The sequence below is a fragment of the Phaethon lepturus genome, unplaced genomic scaffold (assembly GCF_000687285.1).
Source record: "Phaethon lepturus isolate BGI_N335 unplaced genomic scaffold, ASM68728v1 scaffold206, whole genome shotgun sequence".
NCBI classification, from domain to species: Eukaryota; Metazoa; Chordata; class Aves; order Phaethontiformes; family Phaethontidae; genus Phaethon; species Phaethon lepturus.
Genome location: NW_010546719.1, coordinates 22,012 through 28,011, shown reverse-complemented (window position 1 = coordinate 28,011; position 6,000 = coordinate 22,012).

Below are 6,000 nucleotides of genomic sequence, written 5' to 3'. Positions count from 1 at the left end.
CAGCACATACAGATGCCCAAAACCTTGCTACCAATAAAAGTTAGTCATGCATAAAACACTGGAGTCTGCAGTCACTGCAGGTATAATACTGGTGATGTGTGTTGGGTTTTTTTGCTGGCTTGGGGCAGATGGGGTGTGTACCTGTGGATACCTGTCTATAGACAGAATTTATAGAGTAGCTTTAAGAGTGAATGAGCCAAAGCCCATTGAGGAACTCCCCTGATTTCAGCCTGTTTCAAAATAATTTCAGACTGAAGGCTAAGTCCAGAAATAGTGCGAAATAAAGATGAAACAGAGCTAGGAGGGTGAGCGGTTACAAAGTGAGGCTGGAAGTTTAATTTTAATTACCTGTGAGAGAAGGAACAGTGAACATGATGGAGAACTCATAATGTGTTTTGGTGTGTCAATGCTGAACTAAGCTTGGACCATGTGATCTGGACAGAATTAATTTGAGAAAGAGGCGTGGCAAATTTCAAATGGTAGTCAAGTTTCACTAACATGCTTATAGTCACAACAATAACCAAAGTGTCCTGAAATCCCATGTGCTTGGCCCTCAGCCTTGAACAAAACTGTCTTTGCTTTTTCATAAACACATTCAGCTGAAGTCTGGGTAGTTCACAATTTCATTTCTGTCCCTACGTAATCCTGGCTCAGCTCCCTCAGCCTGCTGATGGAGAAGTGGTCTGCTGCTCCTCTGCTCCCAGAAGAACCCCACCCGCCCTGAAAAACCCACAGAACTGCTGGGGCCTGGAGATCTACCGCTTCTTGGGACCTTTCCTCTTCATCAGTTTTTCTTGAGGTTCCCCAAGCTGGGTCACTCTGTTCTTTCTGCCTCTCTGTGTGACCTTTCCTCCCCTGGAGTGTCTTGTCCTGAAGGACACCAACGCCCTAGCAAGGCTTCGGATTCCCCTTGCCGAGGTGGAGGTTGAAACCAATTTATTCTGTGTTGGAGCACTACTCTTCTAATACAGAAGAAAAAGCAGTTCAATTAACTCAGTGCATTCTGCTGGCTCTCACAGGGTGATGGGAGGGAGAGGGGGCTGTAAAGAGTAGAAAAAGAATGGTCAGCGCTGAAGATTGGCAATCTATGGGCATGCTCAGAGCTGGAATAAGAACCTTATGTGAAAACTAAACTGTTCCTTGGTTTAACCCAACTGAAGAGAATATCCCCCAGCAATTACAGTGGTAGTCAGAGATGCACAGGCTTGCTTTTATCTTTAAAAACCTTCTAAATTGCCCTTGTGCTTCTTGCCCAGATTAAAAGGCATTGCCCAAGTGCGCTGCCCCAGGAGCATAGTATGAACCAAATTTTGGTCTGGAAAATCACCGTTTTCTGAGTCTGTGAAACCTTGCCCTAGGGAGGATAACAGGAAATAAATACATGAATTAGTAAAGGAGACACCCCTTGCTATGCTGCCATAGATGCGTGGGGTATTAAAATGCTAAGGCAGTTTCTTGTCCAGCTTCTCTCAAGAGGGACAAACAGACGTTTTCCACCCTCGTGACGTGGCTTCCCTCCCCGTGCAGCTCCTCACGGCGGCAGCAAGTGCAGCAGGCACACAGCAGAGAAGTTTTCTTTCTGCGTTTTCTTCCCAGCCTACGCTGTCGGTGAGGGGTATAAGCTAACACTTATTTAGGCTCCAGTTTTTCCCATCTGTGGTCAGCCTTATAGCGGTAGAATAAGAGAGTAAGGCTTGGTAAGTTCAAGAATGCGAACTGTTTGTCCTGCATCAGGCTGTGCTAAGTCCAGTTTGGGGTTGCTCCTGCAAAGCCTTTCTCCGCTCTCCGCAGCTGCACGGCCGCAGCCGCGCAGGAGGCAGAGGATCCAGCCGCAGGACTCTACAGCCGTTCACACTTGGCCCATCTCACCCAGTCCAAGGAGGAACACGCGTCCCCTCTCCAGAGAGATGACGAGTCAGGGGCTGACCCAGAGCACGCACGGCCACAGAGGCAGGAGCTGGCTTCTGACGTCGCGTTTCCGTGCGCCCCGCGTCCCTTTGACGTCGCCCGCTTCCTTCTGCCTTGACTACTTGCCTCTTCCAGAATTTGGCTTCCTGATCTCAGTACCTCCTGCTGAGGAAACCTCAACAGGGCTATTAACTTCCTAACACTGCAGAAGAGTTTCTCCTTTGTCTTTTGTTCCTTTACCTTGGTATAAAGCAGTTTCTTGCCTACACAATTGTTTTGACAGCCATGATATTCTCTGCATTATCCTTTGTCATAGCCACTTCAGCAGCCCATGTAATTTTAACAAACACCTAACAGAATCAAGACGTTAAAGTTGACAATAGCATAATAAAAAATCTCCTTTTAATAATGAACTGGAGCTGCCGTCATCTTGTTTTAGCGGAGTAAAATCTCTCCCCCACCCCGCGAACACTTTACAAAGCTATTACATAAAATGCAATGTTAAATGAACAACAAATTACCTTCCCTTTAGCTAGCTTTTAATGCTAATGGTGCTATTTATTCCTGACCTTTTGAAATATTAGATTTTTTAAATGACAACATAAAAAGAATTCTTGTTTGAAAACGCAAGCGACTTTAAACCACATGTTATTACTTGTAAGTATAGCATGCACATGCATCATGCATTTCAGTGTCCCATTTATGGCTAATTGGTATATATTTCAGTTGACATATATTGTTCTCCTGCAAACGTGTCAAATTCCTTAACGATGTTGGTGACAAAAGCATAGTGCTTGAGATATATAAATTACGCTCTTTACCATATAATCATTCTTATCTATTGGGAACGCTATTTGTGACAAATCATGTTCAAAAATACACGCTAAATTGATTATTTTTTTAAACTTTAATATCACACCATTCATGGCAAGACTTTGATTGAATCTTTTAAATGTAGAAATGTTTTGATTTTTTATCCACATCATTTTGTAGCTTTTGAAAAGCTCATTTTATTTATTAAAGGAAGAGTAGCACAGCACAGATCTTAAAACGTATCTTTTGTTATCAGCATAAGAAAACAAATGGGCTGTAATTGTGGATACGGAATGAGCAATTTGGTGAACAACGTTTTGTACCGTAGTTTGGGTTTTATAATTCCTGCCAGAAATTACTATTATTTTGTTGGTGGGCAGCACTGCAATCAGAATTTTAAATATGGGAGCAACTTGGGCCACATATTGTCATTACATTTTAGAGTTCCATGTGCAATGTATTTCTCTCCTATATTACAAATCATCCGAGAACAATCAAAAAAAATTGAAGATTTCATGTGACTCTAATTATTACTGAGATACAGCAGTGCTCATTGTTGCCTTTAGACAATGCTGGCTATAGTCATTACTTTGCTCCATAAATCAGTAGGATAATGAGGTTTTATCTTTCAAGCTATATTTGAGCGTATCTTAATTTGGCATTGATGAATTCTCCTTCCTGAACCTCTTGAGGTTTTTTTAAATCTAGTTTGTCGCATTAGAGCTTTCATCACCTAGCCACAGCTGACAGTGTTTATGTACGCGTATTTATTTCTGTAGCTTTCTGGGATGTGTCCTCAAAGGTTGCAAATGGGAATTTTATGATGTTATGCCTGAAGGCTATTTTGTTCTCAGAGTGTAAATCACAAGCTATTTTGCCACACCCTCATATTTCAGAAATATATAGCTGTATTTAATTGTGGAAAAACAAGGCTAAACTTGTTAACATCTCATTACTTTTAAAACTGGAAACAGTTTCTTTGGCAAAAGAGATATTTACTTGAAGAAAATACTGTCTTTTGCCAAAAAAAAAAGTTCAGATACCCATTTTTTCCTCTGCAAACCCTCTCAAATTTGTAGACAATGAACGGGTAAAATGTATCAGCATTTTTAATTGTTCAAAATGGAAGGCTTCAGTGGGGGGCAGAGGAAGAAAGGAGAAGGTTGATGTGATGTTCCCACAGCCCTAAATGAAAAAATACTAATTACTTCTAAACTGTGCCTATATACAAATAGAAACAAGAAGCAAAGTACTTTTTAAATTCGTCTGAATGTTGTATTCAGTTTCACAATAACAACTGAGTGGCTACTACGCTTGCCAGCATACTGAAGACAGGTATTACGTGAGACCCAAAGACAAAAGTCGAATTCAAGTCCCTCTCTGTGCTATGGTCCATGTAATTATTGTTGCGGTACATACCCTATGAAAAACCGTACTTTTAATTGCATTAAGTGGGTAATTGCTTCGCATCAAACCAGTTAGGGAGGCGAAGGGGGAAAAAAGGGGATGTAAACCTCCAAAGCAAGGCACCTTTTTGCATAGTAACTCGCATTATTAGAGTTTTGCTTATAACTTTATATAAACATAAGTCTGACTCGTTAAAAATAACAACCATGAACAATACCGGTGGCTTGGGTGCCTCAGTTTGGGGTGTGCAGTTTCAGAGTTTGGATTCCCCTGGGAGAGCTGATTTTCCTCTTTGGAAAGTGAGGTCTCCCGTGAGAGCGGTACCATTTCTCACTCAGAAGAGGTTCTTCATGGAGGAGGAATATAGTCATCACCTTAATTAGGTGGGATGCAAAACACACAAGGAGCACGGGTATGTCTTGCCTGAGATGATGGAAGAGCCCCCTCCTTCTCTGCACACTGAGCTCTGTGTTTGCTGACCGCAGCCTGAGTCGGACTACAGAAACTTCCAAAGGAGCTGCTTAAAAATAAACCCAAACTCTTGTTTTAGATGAACAACCTTTTTCTTACTGTCCTTAATTCCTTACTCAAACACCCACCATCTCTAATTTGCTGAGGGAATAAAAATCAACGGGAGAGAAGCGTGAAAGAAGTTCTCCACCACCTTCAGCTCTCGCCAAGGCTGCCGTCAGTCCCTCAGGAGGGTCTGTGGCCTGGCCTCACATCGCTCTCTAACCTTTCTCATCTCCCCTTTGCTCGCAGTTTGGAAACCGGTGCCATCTGACCGTTTTGTAGCCCTGCAGAGGCACGGTAAATTCAGCGGGGAGTCAGAGAGGCAGACGTGTTCGCTCGCCTGCCGTCACCCGTCTCCAGACCCGTGCCTCCCACAGGGCGGGGAGAGAGGGTTTGGGAAAGGAGGTTTCTCCACTTCGTTAAAGAGAGGCTGTAGATCCTTAAGCCTTTGCTTTAATTCAGAAAGGCGTCAGAATGTCTTCGCTGGGTCAGGAAAATCAGCCTCCGGTTCCTCCCGCCGCACGGGAATTGCGGCCCTCTCCCGGGGGCTGCGGCCGAGGGGCCGCCCCAGCAGCGGCGTGCCGCTCCTTGCTGGGTCTGAAGGGACGGCGACACGGCAGCAGAAAGGGGCACGTTATTCTTACAAAGGATGATTGTAGGGGGTTAACAACTTCTTTATAACTGAGGAAAATGTTAGAAGTGAAAAGTGACTGCACTAAAGAATAATTCTCCTTTTGACCCGCAGAGAAAGAGGTGCCTAATGAAAACGCGATCACGGGCAGTGTGAAGATAACTGTCTGATCAGATGATAATGGAATTGTTTTCAGTGATAAGAATGAATCCATTACTAATGCAAATAACGATAATAATTATAATTTGCAATACAGTAAAAATCACCTAGTCTACCTCCTCCTCTGACAGGAGACTGTATAATAAATTATAGGCTGAGAAAAAAAAATTCAAAGGGATAAAGGTTAAAAGATTAAAAAAAATTCTGAAACTTAAATGCTTAACAGGGAAGTCAAGACCTGAAAGCAGAAATTGGTGCTATTAAATAAAGCAATTGTGAAGAATGAGATATTATGGAACTGATTAACAAATCAGAAACCAAACCTTTCCTCGTATCACTACCTCTTGTCACAGATTTCAATAATTTTGAAAGAACAAAAAATTAAGAGTTGGTGTATAACAAGAAAATAAATTATTTAAATGTAGGTGAATATGCTAATAGTACTCTGGGAAGACGAATATAAGTTTACACACAAAACCCCCCAGAACGGTTCAATAAATTTGGGGAGTTTCACCGGTTGATTTTGCACTGCTTTGGTACCCGAAACAGGTCCAGGTGTTCGGTCCCTC